Here is a 20,260-nt window from a genome sequence, read left to right as displayed (position 1 = left end):
GAACTTTTCACAAACACTTTGTGAACCAACAATAACCAAGGCTTAACCACTCATGACAGAAGCTAACAAATGAACAATGCTTAACCACCACACATGATAGAAGCTAAAATCATCAAAACAAGCCCAAAAGGCTGAAACAATAAGCCAAAATTTTCAAAAGCGTTTAAACAAACACCTTGTTGGCAAAAACTGGATAGTGCTAGACATGGAGAAACTTACTCTAGCCATGCAAATTGAAATTGTTCTGGTTCTTGTCATACAACACAACGAGAGACAAGCTAAGAAGAACACTGATAAAGATCAAAGTCAAAAAGTTGAACAAACTACGAATGTAAGATATTACCCACAATACACCAACAACCTGGAGGCAGAGCAAAAAATTCTTCTCAATCGCTATGTCATGTGCAACAGACAAGGCTAGATTCAACCAAATTTGTAGTGCATCAGCAACCCTGGCAATAGTTTCCTTTGAGATCTCCAGATCGGGGAGAGGAGGAAGAGGTTTATTGAGTGTTGGATCAAGTGGCCTCGGAATAATTAAGAAGGGGGGGGGTTGAATTAATTATTAATGAACCTTTACTTAATGTTACTAGATTCAATTAGGCTTTTACTACAAAGTTAAGAAAGTAAAGAACATAAATAGAAACTTAACCAAAAGTAAAAGCGATAATTAAAGTGCACAGCGGAAATTAAAGAGTGTATGGAAGAAGAAGACAAACACAAGAGTTTTATACTGGTTCGGCAACAACTCGTGCCTACATCTAGTCCCCAAGCGACCTGCGGTCCTTGAGATTTATTTTCAACCTTGTAAAAGCCTTTACAAGCAAAGATCCACAAGGGATGTACCCTCCCTTGTTCTCTTTGAACAACCAAGTGGATGTACCCTCCACTTGAACTGATCCACAAGAGATGTATCCTCTCTTGTTCTCAGTTACAACAACCCAAGTAGATGTACCCTCTACTTGTACCACAAAGGATGTACCCTCCAATGTGTTAAGACAACGTTCTCAGGCGGTTAGTCCTTTGAAACTTTGTGAAGGGGAAACAAAAGATATCTCAGGTGGTTAATCCTTTGAAATCTTTTGTTTAAGGGAAAGGGAAGAATCAAAAGAATTCTCAGACTGTGTCGCTTTGAATTCTTTGAAAAGAGAGAACGGACACACAAAAGAATTCAGGCGGTTAGTCCTTTGTTCTCTTGGAAAAGGGAGAAGAGAGAAACAAAAAGAATTAAGGCGGTTAGTCCTTGTCGAATTCTTTTTGGCAAAGGGAGAAGAGAATGAAAAAGATGAATAGCACACTTTTGTTTTCTGTGAAAGAACAAGGTTTGGAAACCAGAAAACTTAGAAAACTTTTGGCAAAGGAAGAAGAAGAAGAAGTTCAAGAAGACGTTCAAAAGTATATATGAAAACTTATATCAAGTACATAAAATGCAAGTCAAGGTCTTGCTTTTATAGACTCTTCATGTCTGGTCAAGAAAACCATTGGAAGAGTTATAACCTTGAGAAAATCTTGAGAAAATCATTGGAAGAGTTACATCTCTTGATTTTTATTCAAAACTTGTCACTGGTTATCGATTACCAAAACCATGTAATCGATTACTCAAAACATTTTATGAAAAGATGTGACTCTTCACAATTGAATTTGAATTTCAACGTTCAGATACACTTGTAATCGATTACCAATACATTGTAATCGATTATGCCATTTAAAAACAATTGGAACGTTGCAAATTCAGTTAAAAGTTTTTGCAATCAAACTTTGCCACTGGTAATCGATTACAGGAAACTGGTAATCGATTACCAGAGAGTAAAAACTCTGGTAACTTAGAAAATTTAGAGAAAAACTCTTTTGAAAAACAAAATTGTGCTATGTTTTTTATTTTTGAAAAATCTTTTCAATACTTCCCTTGTGAAGTCTTTTTGATTTATTCTCTTGAATCTTGAATTCATCTTCTCTTGAATCTTGAAATCAAACTTCTCTTGATTCTTGAATCTTCTTGATTTCTTCTCATGAAACTTGAAATTAATCTTGATCTTGAACTTGTTGACTCAATCTTGAAATCATTCTTTGGGCTTTTTGTCATCATCTTTGTCATCATCAAAACTACTTGAATCAACTTGATTCATCATCATGAAGTTTGCTTCTACATTGAGAAGGTTAGCAACTTTTGCCCAGAAAGAAAATAACGACAAGAAGCAACATGACATTGGCGATGAAGGACAAGAAATTGTAACCGGCACGCTCGAAGAGGTACCGTAATGCGGTGGCAGAAACGAACACCGCAACCGCTCCACGCCAATTCTTCCATAACACCACATCAGCAAGTAAACCTTCGCCGAGAATACGGTGAACCGAAATTCGATTAGAATCTCTCATGGTGGTTGAGGAAGTTTAGCTTAGTGGTGAGTACCATGTCAGTAAAAAAACTATAAAAAAACTATCGAGATATTAGTAACAATGCAATTGTGAGGATGATTGCGTGCAACAGAAGAAGTCTTCAAGGAAAAAGCATGTGAAACTTCACTAGCAGAGGTGGAAGCACCAACTTCCTTTTGGTTTTCTTCATGAAGAGCCATGCACATTGCTTTCTTCCAAAAAATTGTAGTTTTCACCGGTAAAAGGATGAGAAACTAAGACAATGCCATGATTGTCGGAAGAATGAAGGGGTTAGAATCATCAATGGCATCCATGATCATGAGAGAAAAAAAGAACCAACCAGGCATTTGAAAGATCCCCTTAAAAACCGATTCATAAGGGTGTGGCCCACCCAGCAATATAAGAACTTACAATGCTCGTTAACCACCCGATGTAGGACTCACAACACGCTCCCTTGAGACAGGGTCATCACCACAAAGCGAGGGCTAGCGACACTATCCACACCACTGGGCAGAACCAAAAATAGCTTCAATAGGAAGCAAAAGGCACGAAAGCAAAAACTTCTGATACTATATCAGAAATGAAAGAAATGAAAGATAGATAAAAAACAATTTTAGGATTCATACATCAAAGTATTACAAAAGTTGGTGTATTTATACAAAGACAGAAAATAACTAACTTGAGTAACCAACTTACTTACTCAAATAACTTCTAGAAACTAACTAACTTATTCAAATAACTTCTAGTAACTAACTAACTGTCATAACCAACTAACTGCTAAAATAACTTCTAGTAATTAACTAAACTAATTTTATCTATAATAATCAGGGACATCCATTTATTAGGTATTAATTTTGTACGAATCTTTTTCTATGAAAACTAACATATTTAATAAAGTTTATCAGTTACTTTGCTGCATAACCATATACACACACATATATGTATGGACAAAATTGTAGAGGTAAAATGCAAAAAGTTATAACTATGCCAAACAAATTACGTATATATGCATATCAAGAGGACAAGAAAGTGATAAAGAAACAAAAAGAAAATGAAGAAGCTAAAGAAAGAAAATTATTAATCATGTGATTGATGATGGTTCATGGTGACAAAGGTTCTTACTGCATGTAGGATTTCAAGGCCGACCAAATGAACTTGCTGGTGTGTGCGTGTAAGTCTTCTTTCTCTCTATCTGCTTTTAGTTATTTTCACTTTCAGTTTTTGAAACAAGGATTCATGTTCCTGTAACAAGGTACTTTAATTACATAGATTATTGATTTTCTTTCAAAGAAAGATTAATTCTTGATTTTATAACACAAATACGCAAAATTAGTGTATGTAACACACACGTATTAAATTTTTAACACAATCTAATGTTAGAAAGGTTTTATGATGTGTAATATATATATATATATATATATATATATATATATATATATATATATATATATATATATATATATATATATAACAGCATATATAATTTACTAATCTTCAAACTTAAGAGCCTTATAAACAAAATAAATTACTCTCGAAAGGTGCTATTCTCCTGATTCTTGATTCAACAGCTAGGACCCTCTGAAGCAGTTGATGCTACATGTTGTAGCACTCCTCTCTATGTTAGCATTAATTAGAAATATCAAGTTAAACAATAGAGCAAAAGAGAAAGAAAAAGTAACAAACACTCTAATACCATAAAAATTATTAATTAAAATGTATACCGATTGTTTCTTTGGGCTTAATGTACACATACAACTTTAAAAGCTTACATGGACAACGTCATATCAATAATTAAACACCCTAATTAACATCAAGAACCATACATCATTTTGAGCATGCATGCAATAGACAAAGCATAAGTGCAAAACTTATAGATTAGTTCCAAGTTTCTATAAAACTGGAAGCATCATGGTATGTGCATACGCCATACTACGGCATTTCAAGAACTTGCAGAAGAAAACCATACACAATTCTTAGGACCTATAGTTCCCAAACACCATGCCATCCTTGCCATGTCCTTCGAGAAACGCAATACATCGTGGTGAAAAACTGTCTTCTCATCATCGATCCAACTTGAAGGCAACTAGTACTTAGGATGTTGATGATGAGCCTTGTTGTGATGAGATGGATCCTACAAGATGGATGGATGATGAGAAGGCAGTTTTTCTTTATGCTATATCATCATTCGAGAAGGAGTTTGCAAAAATAGCTCGGTACGTATGCAAGAATAGAAGTCCAATGAAGTAGTGCAATTTTTTGTTCCACACAATTTAGTAGTTACTAGCAACTATGTGAAGCTGGCTACTATAGTTATAAATGCGGTTTTTCTATGTTACTGCAATTTAATTTTTAGATTATAACCAGTAAGGATAAAATAAGTAAAGTTCAATCAAGCTTTTATGTCTATAAAAAAATATTTGTTATTAGTTTTTATAAAGCAAAGAGGACTTATATGTTTACAAAATGTTCATCTATGTTGGCAAAAAAAAAAAACCTATTATATAACTATCATATTGTAAAATAAAATATTTCTTTTAAATTTTATTTTAGACCTCACTCATTATTGGGTCGACTCTCTCCGAGATGTAGTATATAAGATTTTTAATAATTTCTATATCCTCAAAATCCCAAACCCAGTTAAGAATTAGATGGTCTCTAAATCATCTCATTAATTATAGAACTTGATTCAAGTCATTCAACTAAACCCATCATATTGGGATTCAATTCCAAATGTTGAGATTCAATCAATCAGTATAATTTGATTCTAACAGACAATCATCAAACCTAGTCACATGCTTTCTATTCATGTAAAGAGAAATTACGGTATAAAGATAAATAGAATCTCTTAGTATTTACATACTCAAAATCATGATGAAAACTAATGCAAATCATACCTGTATTAATCTTAATGGAAGAGGGCTCTTTTCTTTTCTTTCTCTGAATTTTTTCTCTTCTGATAGGATAAAGAGACAAGCGACACTGTATGCAATGTGTTGCTCTCTACAAATGGGGACCATAACCCCTTATATTGGTAATTGCCATCATTTACCTCAAATTTCACAATTATAATTTGTCCTCTCATCAAATTATAATATCACTGATGGTATCTACACAATTAGTCTTTCATAACATATATACCCTTAGCCATACTTTTATATTGATTAGACCACTTTAATATTTTGGCTAATTATATAATGGCCCTAACTCATTCAATCATGTGATATATATATATATGACCCAAAATTGCTAACAATCTCCCACTGGTCACAAACATATATTCTTACAATCCTTATGAATGTGTTAGACTTTATGAGTTCAAAATTTTCCATTACATGCCTTGAGCATATTCCACCAATCTTGTCCATTGATTACATCCGCACGTAGAACCAAAGTAGTTTTCATTGTATCAATCACAACTAAGCCCATCAATGATCACTAATGCTGACATAATCAAATGACATAGACTCATCATGAAATGTGTAGCATGAAAATTACGTGAAGGTGGCATGTACTCGTCTATTTTCAACTGGTCCTACTTTACCTCAATGAGATCATTTAATAATCTTAATGTACAAAGTATAATAACTGAATAATAAACCACACACACATATATATATATATATATATATATATATATATATATATATATATATATATATATATATATATATATATATATATATATATATATATATATATATATAACCAACTATATCCAAAAGTCAATGTATGCATACATAAAATACATAAAAGTGACTAATTCCCACTAAACCAAAGATTCCTCGAACGGTAAAACACTCATGTGAGCAACATGCTCATGAAAGACCTTGGTGGAAGTTCCTTAGTAAGAGGATCTACTATCATGGAGTATGTCCCTATGTGGCCTACGGAAATTTGTCCACTCTGTACCTTTTCCTTAACAGCTAGGAACTTGATGTCAATATACTTCGACTTGGTCGAGCTCCCATTGTTGTAAGAATACAATACAACTGATTTATTGTCACAATATAACTTAGTAAGGGTTTGCTTGGCACTGCACCAAGAAACTGCACCACCGGCTAATATGAAAATGTAACCTGAAGTGGATCTCAAACTATCTAGGCATCTTGCAAAATCCAAGTTAGAATACACAATGATCTCCAACTGATCTGACCTCTTGTATGTGAGCATATAATTCTTTGTTCTCTTTAAATACCTCATAACTCTTTTGACTACTTTCAAATGATCCATTCCTGGATTGCTTAAATATCTGCCTAATACCCCAACTATGTATGCTATATCCAGACGCGTACATACTTGGGCATACATCAAACTCCCTACAGCTGATGCATAGGGAATCTTCTGCATTTCCTAAATTTCCAAATTTCCTTTTGGGCACTATTTGAGACTAAACTTATCTCCCTTAGCAACTGGAGTATCCCCAGATTTACATTCCTGCATGTCAAACCTTTTAAGTACCTTTTTGATATAGGTCCTTTGTGATAATCCTAGAATACCTCGAGATTGATCTCGGTGTATCTGAATTCCTAATACAAAGGAGGCATCACCAAGATCTTTCATTTCGAATTTTCTTGATAGAAATCTCTTGGTTTCATGCAACATGCCTATATCATTATTGGCAAGCAGTACGTCATTAACATATAAGACCAGGAAAATATACTTGCTCCCACTGAATTTGTGATACACAAAATCATCAACAAGATTCATCTCGAAACCAAATGAGAGAATTACTTGATGAAATTTGTGGTACCATTGACGAGATGTCTGTTTTAGCACATAAATGGATTTTGTCAATTCGCAAATCATATTCTTTGGGTCTCCTGACACAAAGTTTTCTGGTTGCACCATATAAATTGTCTCATCATTGTTGCAATTGAGAAATGTCGTCTTGACATCCATTTGATGAAGCTCCAAATCATAATATGCAACAAGAACCATGATTGTCCTAAAAGAGTCTTTCGATGAAACTGGAGAGAAAGTCTCTTTAAAGTCAATCCATTCATTTTGGGTATAGCCCTTCGCCACAAGATGAGCCTTATACCTCTCCACATTACCTTTGGAATCCCACTTGGTCTTAAATATCCATTTGCAACCAATAAGTTTCACACCTTCTGGTAATGGGACAAGTTCCCAAACCTTGTTGTCTTGCATGGACTTATACTCCTCATTCATTGCTTTAATCCACTTTTCTGAGTTGGAATCTTGCATGGCTTGATGGAAGTTGACTAGGTCATCTTCCATCATACCATTATTTTCCTCATGTTCATGGAGAAATACCACATAATCATCTGGAATAGTACTTCTCCTTTCTCTTGTAGATCTCCGCAAAGGTACTGACTTATGAAGCATAGGTTCTTAAGGATCTTGAGTTTGTTCTTCATGAATGACCAAATTATCTTGAGTAGGGGATTCAATAACAATATCTTGTAGAGGTTCCGAATTTGCTTTATCAAAAGCAACTGTATTAATCAGTTCTGGAATTGTTAATGATTCTTCCTCTAAGACAAAGTCTCTAACCTTATTCTTCTCCCCCAAACTCAATATCCTCAAAGAATGTGGCGGTTCCCGTCTCAAAAATTGTCTTTAATTTGGGATCATAAAATTTATAGCTCCTAGATCTTTCAGAATAACCAATAAAGTAGTTGCTCATTGTTCGGGAGTCCAATTTACTTTCATTTGGCTTATAAGGCCTTGCCTCAGCTGGACATCCCCATACATGAAAATGTTTCAGACTAGGTTTTCGCCAAACCCAAAGCTCGTAAATTGTTTTGGCAACTGTCTTGGTTGACACTCTATTTAGAATATAAGCTGCAGTCTTTAGTGCCTTTCCCCAGAGTGACTTTGGTAAGTTAGAATGACAAATCATCTTTCTTACCATATTCTTAAGAGTTCTGTTTCGTCTTTCAGCCACGCCATTCATGCTTGGTGACCCTGGCATGGTGTACTGTGGAACGATTCCACATTCCTCTAGGTACCTAGCAAAAGGCCCTGAACATTGTTCACCTGAACCATCATATTTGCCATAGTATTCACCACCACAGTCAGATTTGACACACTTTATTCTTTTGTTGAGTTGATTTTCAACTTCAACTTTAAATGTTTTGAACACATCCAGAGATTGTGACTTTTTATGTATAAGAAACAAGTATGCATATCTAGAGTAATCATCTATGAATGATATAAAATATTATTGACCATTCCACGAAAGTGTATGAAATGGCCCACAAATGTCCGTATGTATCAATTCCAAGACATCTGTAGCCCTATATGCACTTAATTTCTTGTTTTTGGTATGTTTACCTTTAATGCATTCAACACAAACATCTAAGCTTGTGAAATCAATGGAATCCAAGATTGTGTTTGACACAAGTTGTTCAATTCTGTTCTTAGAAATGTGACCCAAGCGCTTGTGCCATAATGCTCCTGAGTTTGCATTATCAATTCTACGCTTAGTACCACACAATTATACATTAAAGGATTCACCATAGGAAGCTACAATATCAAGTAAATATAGATTATCATTAGCCAAGAGTGAACCAGTTCCAACCATATCTAAATTAAAAGACAACATGAACACATTGTTTCCAAATGAACACAAATAACCCAATTTTTCAAAATAAGAAACTGAAACCAAATTTTGTCTAAATGACAATACAACAAAAGTGTCTTTCAAATCCAAATAAAAACCAGTACATAATAATAATCTAAAGTGCCCTATAGCTTCCACTTCCACCGATTTACCATCTCCAACATAGATCCATCTTTCATAATCAATTGGCTTCCGGTAGCTTAGGCAGCCTCTTCTTTGCACGCCAAGCATGATATTTGGTACATTTCTTCTTTATATGTCCAGGCTTACGGTAAAAGAAATAGTTGTCACCTTGATTTTGTTTTTTTTTTGTGTTGGACCCTTAGCAGTTTTATTCTTGGGCTCCTCATTTCTTTTTCTTTTGCTCTTGTCTTTAGAGGTACTCACAACATGAGCACTTTCAATCCTTTCTTGCTTCAGCTTTTCCTCTTCTTACCCATATTATGAAATGAGCTCATTAAGAGACCATTTTTCCTTTATAAGAGATCTTAACCTGACTAAATTAGAGCTCAAGCTTTAGTGCCCTTAATTCTTAACCTGACTAAACTAGAGCTCAAGCTTTAGTGCCCTTAATTTTGAAGAAATATTTGACATTCTCGTGATGTATTCCCTGACATTTGCTTTTCCTTGATACTTCATGGAAATCAAGTTCTGAAGGAGAGTACTTGTTTCCTCCTTATCACTCCTTGCACAGCACTTTTCAATTTCAGCAAGGAATTCTTTGGCACTAGTTATATCATCTAAAATAGTGCCCCTAAAGACCTCAGGATTGTCACGCTTAATGATCATAAGACTCATGCCATTTGAGTGATCCCACTCCTCATGAAGTTTCCTCTGTTCAGAGGTACTGGAATTCGTGGGAGAAGGGACAGATATAGAAGCAACAACGGAAAAGATCAAAACAAATAATACAATAAGCTCACATCACATTCATCAATGCATTTAAATAATGGTGTATCTCATCTCAAGATATCTAGTGCACCATTAATATCAAGTCTGTGGATAGTGGTATTAATTGTTAGTGATATCCTTGTTGTAATGTTCAAGCATTGATAAAAAAAAAAAAGCATTGATAATAAAAGCATATCAAATAACAAATGCATCTTTTGATGTGACTTATCATTCACATGCAAAATCTCATCATTATCACACGTTTAACATCATAGGTGTATATGTAACTTAGTTAAATGACAACTTTCCTTTGGATCAATCACCATTCGTATAAATAATCACACACGTTAATATCTAACCTTTCTCATGAACAATCTACGCAAGAGACATCGATTTGGTGATATCTTGATTCAATTAGCTCATTTAAATGCTAAATAATTAAAATGATATACTATAACTGGATTTTGAACATTGATGCACCAAATCCAAAATAAAAATGTTTCTTGAGTAAATTATTTTAACTTTATTTATTTATTTTAAATTTTAGAAGTCCATGATTATTATTTTAATATACTGCAGTGGCCTCTAAAAGTAAGAACAAACACATAAATGATGCATTTAAATTTATACTTATTATCCCACATGAAATAAGTACATGGTACTCATAAAATGCATAACCCATTAACACATCAAATTTGTATGCCTACACCGTAGTGTTACTCTACATGTGTTACATTGATTCATTGTTACCGAGTATCATTTACTACTTGTGAATTTCTTATAGCATGTAAATAACATTACAAAATCATTTTCATGTAACATTTCCATATTGCCCATCATGCAATATACTCTAGTGAACAATTGTCATATTAATTTGATGTTATCAATCACCCTTTATATAATTGTTCATTACGCAGTAATGTGATAATCTTATTTTGTTTCCTCAAAACATTGCACCTAATGTGTATTGATATCAAGTATGGTGTATGTGTCCTCTTTCTCTCGATCTGTGGGGGTCTAGTTATCATCAGTTTCTGGGTCGCAATATGGATATCATGTGAGGGTTATTGAGGGAGCAATTATTAGATATTTAGATTTTATTTAGATGATATAATAATGACCGTATGTATCAATTTTAAAGTATCCCTCCTTGATTCTCTCCACATGTTTTCTTCAATCATGGTATTAATTTAATTCCCTGCATTCTACTGCTAATGAGGCACCTGAACATGACAGAACAACATGTGAGCAGCAGCATCAGAAAGTGCTCAACTTTTGCACAATCATCTCTTAATGTGATTGCTATTAATTATTTATATGGCTATGTTAGATAAATAATTGGATTATGAAAAATATATGTTAATAACAATCTCATCATGGATAAAGATATCTCAGATGCCACCTCTTGTTCATTGAAACCAAGAAGGAGAACACATTATCAGCTGGAATTTTTTTCAAGCAAGCCTATTAAAAAGCAAAACTTTTATAACGAAAAACAAAGTGTTCCAAACACCAAGGCATATGGTTATGTGAAAAATGAGTTTTCTCCCACAAAACATGCCATACGTTTTATTAGTATACCAAACTGAAAAGCAAAACCAATTGAAGGCAAGGAAGCACAAAACTTTCAGTTATCAGATAGCAGAGGAAAAGCATAACAACATATATTTTTGTTTTCAGAACCTTGTTTCCTCTCTACTTACTTCACGAATTTGAATAAGATGCTTCAACCATGTCCTCTTAAATTTTTGTTTTACACAGAAATATATTTTTAATAGGCTGTGATGTCTGCACAATATGCATAAGTACTATATGGAATAAAATTAAATAAGAAGTGAAGACAGAGAAGGATATTGAATTAATCATCTCCAGTTAATTTCATCAATTAGTGTAATAATACTCTTAGGTACATTTTTTAATAAAAATTCTTATAACATAGGCAAGAATAAAAACAACGAAAAAATTATGAAAAGAAATCAGTTATAGGATAGTCTCTGGCCACTGAAGATACTCTGGACAACAACTAACACATCAGTAATAAAACATAAGTTAGATGTAAATTAATTATTTTCAAGGATAAAAAAATACGTGCAAATTGAGTGAGCCAAATTAAAGTCAATGCCTCTCAAACCGCTTATATATATCCATAATCATTCATTAGAACAACATTACCAACTGATATACCTCACATAATATCCACATTCTAACACACACAGAGAAAGAGAGAAAAGAGACACTTACACTGCTAAGCTTGGTCTCCAGAAACAGTCCTTAAAAGCTTACATGGACACTGTTTAATCACTAAGCACCCTCTACTACAAGAAGCACCAATGATCTAATGTCAATTCCTATAATTAGGATGTCTAAGGAACTAGGTAACCCTTTAACTTGGAAAAATTATTAGTAGCAGTTTACTTTCTTAATCTCTGGTCAATGCTACTTTTGTGTTAGATTCAATCAAAATTCCACAGACATAAAAAACCACATTTGATTTTTAGGGTCTATATCTATTATTAATTAAAATGTATAACGATTGCTTTTTTGGGCTTAATGTACACGTACAGCTTTAAAAGCTTACTTGGACAACGATAAAAGTTACGTAAAAATACTTGTTTACTGAACAACTAACAAGTTTCTTTAGCTAATAAAAAAATTAAAAACTAATTGAAACAACTTGTCCAACATAGCCGAACTAAGCACACACCTAATGTTCTTATGACTTCAAAATAAACATCTTTCGTAAATATTTGGCGTTCCATCTTTTTTTCTTTCGAATCACTGCCTTGCATACTCTGAGAAGCTATGAGACATTAATCCTCGGTTATATTTTCATGGTTAGCACAAATTCTCATTTGGATAGTTTTGATGAGAAAGTTAATTTTTATTAGATGCCAACATCTTGTTGCATTCATTTATTGGTTTATATTTGCGTAGATAATATAATAAGACATTAGCCATAGGAAAAAATGATTTTTTTATTTCTTGCTTTCTCAAATTTCTTAGATTATTATTCTGAAAAATCAATCCAATTTATAAATCAAGAAAAATCCAATTTTGTGTTTCCAAAAACACATACTGTTTCAATACTTCTTATTTTCATATTTTCATGTCATATCAAGTTGTCTATGGTTATCTAATTGAGATTCAAACACTTTTCTTCTTGGATTTAAGGTGTTCCATTCAAACACACCTTAAAGCCACATAGAAAAGTGCTTGAATCTCAATTGGATAACCGTAAACAGCATGATATTTTAAATACTGAACTGAATGTGTTTTCATTAATGGAAGCACAAAATTGGATTACTGTTGATTTATAAATAGGATTGAACTCTTCACAATTTTATAGGTAAGAAACTGGTGAAACCTAGACCTAGAACAATAATCTTTTCATACAACGAGTGCCTTATATATTCTCTAAGCAATGTAAAACAATAAATGAATGTAAAAACAAGTGGACATCTGATCGTAACTAACTTTATCTTCAAAACTATCCAAATAGCTTCCCAGATGGTAGCACCACGCTCCCTCAAAACCCTAGTGAATAATTCATATACAAATTCACCGGAGACATTCATATCTTTCATATCCATCGGATATTTGGTAAGAATCTTTTGTGTAAAATCTAACATATTTAATAAGTATATCAATTACTTTGTTGCATAACCATATATACACATGCAAGGACAAGAAAATAGATCTAAAAGGAAAAAGTTATAACAATGGCAGACAAATTACGTATATCATTTGTGCATATCAAGAGGAAAAGAAAGAAGTGATAAAGAAAGAATAAAAGAAAATGAAGAAGCTAAAGAAAGAAAATTATTAATTATGTGATTGATGGTTCATGGTGTTAATGGTTCTTACTGATTTAAGAGTGTTGATGTAGGATTTCAAGGCTGATTCTGGAGACCAAACGAGCTTCATGGTGATAAAGGTTTTTTCTCTCTGCGTTTAGTTGTCTTCACTCTCAGTTTTGGGAAGAAGGATGCATATTCCCGGAAAACGCATTGAAATTACATAGATTCCTGATTATCTCTGATAGAAAGATTAATTCTTGATTGTAGAACACAAATACACATAGTTACAGTATGTAACACGAACAATGTATTTTTTTTCTCACCTGGGATTATACACACTTAAATTTTTCCACCGTTACTAAATGTCCTTGGGAAGTTAAAAAATTACAATGTGTGTAGTGTCTATATCGGAGAAAAGTTTACGTGATCTCCTCAATTCAGCAGGCTCTTCTCCCTTCGTAAGCATTTGACACTTCTAAGTCTCCCCATGGTCATATATAAAAAGAAACAAATATAGCTTGAGAATACAGTATAAAAAGCTAAGATAGTGCTAGACTTGGTTAAGAAATTCATAATCTTTAACTCATGATCATTAATAATAAAAGTTAGATTCAAGTCATTTACCTGATTCTCTTGATCTGCCGCACCACTCCTTCTATCTGTGTAAGCAATATTCAAAGTTCAAACCCTTCCTACAAGAAACATGAACATTGATTAAACCATAGTAATGAAGCCGCGACACCGCCGTCTCCACCTCCTCTGCTGCCACCACCCTTTTGGCGTCAACACCTCCATTTATCATCTGGGATTATACACACGTACATCTCACTTCAGACAAAAATTAATCAAGTTAAACAATAGAGCAAAAGAGAAAGAAAAAGTAACACTATAAAAATTATTAATTAAAATGTATACCAATTGTTTCTTTGGGCTTAATGTACACGTACAGCTTTAAAAGCTTACATGTACGATGTCATATCAGTAATTAAACACCCTAATTAACATCAAGAACCATACAAAGAAGAAAATAAAGATGGTTCCTTGAGAAGTTAAGTGTTCTTACTGATTTGACTTTTGACGGTGTCCATGTAGGCTTTTCAAAGTTGTTTCTTGATGGTGTATGTGTCCTCTTTCTCTCGATCCGTGGCTCTAGTTATCATCAGTTTCTGGGTCGCGATATGGATATCATGTGAGGGTTATTGAGGGAGCAATTGTGTTTCTTGGCCACCAAAAGAAGAGTGACAGAACACCTGCAATGTTATCAAGTATTAGATATTTATATTTTATTTAGATATCTTTATCCATGATAAGGATTTTATTAACATATATTTTTCATAATCCAATTATTTATCTAACATAGCCATATAAATAATTAATATCAATCACATTAACAAATGATTGTGCAAAAGTTGAGCACTTTCTGATGCTGCTCACAGGTTGTTCTGTCATGTTCAGGTGCCTCGTTAGCAGGAGAATGCAAAGATGAGAATTAAATTAATTCCATGATTGAAGAAAACATGTGAAGAGAATCTAGGGATGTACTTTAAAATTGATACGTACCAGAATGTTGTGGCCTCAGCTGCCACCTCTTGTTCATGGAAACCAAGAAGGAGAACACATTCTCAGCTGGAATTTTTTTTCAAGCAAGCCTATTAAAAAGCAAAACTTTTATAACCAAAAACAAAGTGTTCCAAACACCAAGGCACATGGTTATGTGGAAAATGAGTTTTCTACCATAAAACATGCCATACGTGTTTCAGAAATCTATATACAAGTCATCCACACCCCTTTTTTTTTATTTCATTAATGGAATTTCGTTTGGTGATTCGAGCTAAGTTCCATAAAAACACCAGCCCTTTTTGAAATATCCTGAACAGTTCCTGTAGGTGGAGTGCCTCGTTCAAGGAAATATAGAATAACAGGAATATTTAAATAGGTTTGATTCTTTATTGGATCATAAAGACCCACTTTCGGAAGATCTCTTCCCTCTCTTTGAGATCGAACATCGATTGCAACGATTCGATAAACGGCTCATTGGGATAGAGATAGATAAATAATGCACCACCCTAGAAACGTATAAGAAGTTTGTTATTGTTAGTATACCAAACTGAAAAGCAAAACCAATTGAAGGCAAGGAAGTACAAAACTTTCAGTTATCAGAGAACAGAGGAAAAGCATAACAACATATTTTTATTTTCAGAACCTTGTTTCCTCTCTACTTACTTCACGAATTTGAATATGATGCTTCAACCATGTCTTCTTAAATTTTTGTTTTACACAGAAATATATTTTTAATAGGCTGTGATGTCTGCACAATATGCATAAGTACTATATGGAATATTGAATTAATCATCTCCAGTTAATTTCATCAATTAGTGTAATAATACTCTTAGGTACATTTTTTAATAACAATTCTTATAACATAGGCAAGAATAAAAACAACCAAAAAAATTATGAAAAGAAATCAGTTATAGGATAGTCTCTTGCCACTGAAGATACTCTGGACAACAACTAACAAATCCGTAATAAAACATAAGTTAGATGTAAATTAATTATTTTCAAGGATAAAAAAATACGTGCAAATTGAGTGAGCCAAATTAAAGTCAATGCCTCTCAAACCGCTTATATATATCCATAATTATTCATTAGAACAACATTACCAACTGATATACCTGACATAATATCCACATTCTAACACACACAGAGAAAGAGAGAAAAGAGACACTTACACTGCTAAGCTTGGTCTCCTGAAACAGTCCTTAAAAGCTTACATGGACACCGTTTAATCACTAAGCACCCTCAACTACAAGAAGCACCAAGGATCTAATGTCAATTCCTATAATTAGGATGTCTAAGGAACTAGGTAACCCTTTAACTTGGAAAAATTATTAGTAACAGTTTACTTTCTTAATCTCTGGTCAATGCTACTTTTGTGTTAGATTCAATCTAAATTCCACAGACATAAAAAACCACATTTGATTTTTAGGGTCTATATCTATTATTAATTAAAATGTATAACGATTGTTTTTTTGGGCTTAATGTACACGTACAGCTTTAAAAGCTTACTTGGACAACGATAAAAGTAACGTAAAAATACTTGTTTACTGAACAACTAACAAGTTTCTTTAGCTAATAAAAAAATTAAAAACTAATTGAAACAACTTGTCCAACATAGCCGAACTAAGCACACACCTAATGTTCTTATGACTTCAAAATAAACATCTTTTGTAAATATTTTGCGTTCCATCTTTTTTAATTTTGAATCACTGCCTTGCATACTCTGAGAAGCTGATAGGTCTCAATCTGATATCCAGAAGTAATAAAACAGTAAAATAACAATTTTAAGATGAAAATGGGAGATATTATTGATGTAAATCAAGTTAGAGTTCAAATGGGATCTAACTTGTGAATTACAATGGATGAACAATGGAAATGAAAAATGCAGAAAACAGGCTAAGCATTTCGAGCTGCTTAGAAAACTCCCATGCAGTTTCTAACTGAATCCATACATGCCCCACTACTGATTATTCCCTCAGCATATAACGTTACAGCCCTCCTTTCTCTCTCTGCCACTTGTCCCATCACACCTTCCCCACTAAGTTAGTTACTCCTCTAGTGGGATGATCCCCTACACTTCCCTTGCCATGTTTCCTCGTGTATACTATCTGTTGCTTATCAATTCCCCCACCTTCAAAACTCTTCTTGTCCTCAAGAAGAAATCCAGGAAATTCTTATCTGAGCTTTTCCACTGGCTCCCAGGAATTTTCAAAGTCTGGAAGGTCTTTCCATTTCACCAAGACTTCCACTACTCCCTGTTCATTCTTCCTTGTGTCTAAAGCTTCCTCTGGCTCAGGCTCTAATTGCCAGTTTTCATTCATGCAAGCTGGTAAGGGCTGAGGCTCAACATTAGGTGCTAGAGCTTTCTTCAACAATGAAGCATGAAACACTGGATGGACTCTGCTGTCAGCTGGCAACTTCAATTTATATGCTACTTCACCTATCTTTTGCTCTACTTCATAAGGGCCATAGTATCTTGGGCTCAATTTTTGATTGAACCTGTTTGCTAGTTTCTTCAACTTGTAAGGTTGAATTTTCAGATATACCATGTCACCAATCTGATAAACAACCTCCCTTCTGTGCTTATTAGCTTGAGTTCTCATAACATCTTGTGCCCTCAATAGTTGTTCCTGCATTTCCTTTAACATCGCATTCCTCTCAGCTGTGAGTTTGTTAACCTCTTCCACTGCAGATAGACTGACATCACCCTTGACTAGCATAGGTGGCTCTCTCCCGTATAGTGCCTCAAATGGAGTAGTTTTGAGTGAAGCATGGTAGTTGGTATTGTACCAATATTCTGCCCAGGCTAACCACTTAGGCCACTGCTTTGGTTGCCTTCCAGTTAAACACCTCAAGTAAGTTTCCACGCACCTATTCACCACCTCCGTTTGTCCATCAGACTGAGGGTGATATGCACTACTATACTTCAATTTAGTGCCTGCCTGCTTAAACAATTCTGACCAGAAATTACTAAGAAAGACCTTGTCCCTGTCAGAAACTATGGAAGTAGGAAATCCATGTAATCTGACTATTTCTTTAATGAATAAACTAGCTATATCCTTAGCTGTGTAAGGGTGACTAACAGGTAAAAAATGAGCATATTTAGTTAGCCTGTCCACCACCACCATAATGGTATCAGTACCTTGCACCTTAGGTAGCCCACCTATGAAATCCATTGAGATGTCAGCCCATATTTGTTTAGGGATTGGCAGGGGTTGGAGTAACCCTCCAGGTTTCAATGTCTGGTACTTATTCTGCTGACACACCTCACAGGCCTGTACATACTCCTTGATCTGCTTTCTCATGCCTTCCCAATAGACTAATCCAGAAATTTTTTTATAAGTTCTGAGGTACCCAGAATGACCTCCCACAGCAATAGCATGGAATTCATGTAACAACCAAGCAATTCTGGGTGAATTCTTGGGAATCACTACTCTTCCTTCATGATACAACCTCCCTCCCTTCAACTGGTACCCTGGGTGACTGAGAGGATCACCAACTAAGGCTTGCACCAGAACCTTCAGCTTCTCATCATTCTGCACTTCATCTTCCAGACCCTCCCATACTTCACATTGCACAGTGGTGATAGTGGCATAAGTCATTTGTCTTGACAATGCATCAGCTGCATTGTTCTCCTTTCCGGGTTTGTACTTAACTTCAAAATCATACCCTATTAATTTAGCAATCCACTTTTGTTGATCTTCCCCCATGACTCTTTGCTCAGTGAGAAATTTCAAGCTTTTCTGGTCTGTATGCACTTGAAAATGTCTCCCTAACAAATATGGCCTCCATTTCTGAATGGCTATGACAATTGCCATTAATTCTCTCTCATAAACAGATTTACCTTGAGCCCTGTCAGATAAGGTTTGGCTCATGTATGCCACTGGTCTTCCTTCTTGCATAAGTACTGCACCTATACCCTTCCCTGAAGCATCAGTTTCTATCACAAACTCCTTGTCAAAATCTGGCATAGCTAGCACAGGAATAGTAGTCATTGCTTGTTGAGCTTCATCATTCCACAAGAAACTATCCTTCTTCAGTAACTGGGTGAGTGGCCACGCTATTTTACTGTAATTCTTTACAAATTTCCTGTAGTACCCAGTCAATCCTAAGAATCCTCTCAAGCCCTTGAGTTCCTTAGGAGGTGGCCATTTGAGCATGTCTTCTATCTTCTTGGGGTCAGCTGACACCCCCTTATCAGATATCAGATGGCCAAGATATTCCACTTCCTTCTGGGCAAAGGAACACTTCTTCTTGTTAGCATATAACTGATTCCTTCTCAACACTTGCAGTATTTCCCTCAAATGCAGCTTGTGTTCTTCTTCACTCTTGCTGTAAATAAGGATGTCATCAAAAAATACCAACACAAACCTCCTCAGATATGGTCTCAACACTTCATTCATTAGAGCCTGGAATGTTGAAGGAGCATTAGTTAAGCCAAATGGCATAACTAAGTACTCATAATGGCCCTCATGGGTCCTGAAGGCAGTTTTAGCAATATCTTCCTCCTTCATTCTAATTTGATGATAGCCAGATTTCAAATCAAGTTTGGAAAAAATAACTGAGCCCCCTAATTCATCTAATAATTCATCAATTACTGGTATAGGGAATTTGTTGGGAATTGTCACCTTGTTGAGAGCTCTGTAGTCAGTGCAGAATCTCCATCCTCCATCCTTCTTTTTAACCAATAAAACTGGACTTGAATAAGGACTGGTACTGTGCCTTATTATTCCAGCTTGCATCATTTCCTTCACAATCTTCTCAATCTCATTTTTCTAATAATAGGGATATCTATAAGGCCTGATATTAGGAATGACAGCCCCAGGTTTGAGCATTATAGGATGATCATGCTCTCTGATGGGTGGTAAACCTGTTGGCATGTCAAAAACTGCTGCAAATTCTCCCAGTATCTGCTGCCACTGATTGAACCCTTCTGCTTCCCTTACTTCTTCCAACTCTGCCTCCATAGACTGTATGTAAAAGCCTACCCCTGCATCAGCTAGAGCCTTCATCATAGCCTTCCAAGATGATTGCCTATTACACATAGTTG

At 34.7% G+C, this 20,260-nt stretch overlaps 1 long non-coding RNA gene and 1 pseudogene across 1 annotated transcript; both read right to left on the bottom strand.

Moving 5' to 3' along the window:
• Positions 1 to 220: 220 nt before the first annotated feature.
• Positions 221 to 2,376, bottom strand: LOC114405632 (annotated as a pseudogene).
• A 10,749-nt stretch (positions 2,377 to 13,125) lies between these two features.
• On the bottom strand, positions 13,126 to 16,456 carry LOC114405879. The gene is made up of 4 exons (XR_003665303.1): positions 16,383 to 16,456; positions 15,214 to 15,302; positions 14,717 to 14,903; positions 13,126 to 14,455 (listed from the first exon to the last, which is right to left on the bottom strand). It is a non-coding gene; the product is annotated as an uncharacterized LOC114405879 (long non-coding RNA).
• Between the last annotated feature and the right edge of the window lie 3,804 nt (positions 16,457 to 20,260).

Source organism: Glycine soja, chromosome 3 (genome assembly GCF_004193775.1).
Source record: "Glycine soja cultivar W05 chromosome 3, ASM419377v2, whole genome shotgun sequence".
Lineage (NCBI taxonomy): Eukaryota > Viridiplantae > Streptophyta > Magnoliopsida > Fabales > Fabaceae > Glycine > Glycine soja.
The sequence above is the reverse complement of the archived record's forward strand: the minus strand, read 5'-3'. Positions and strand labels throughout refer to the sequence as shown.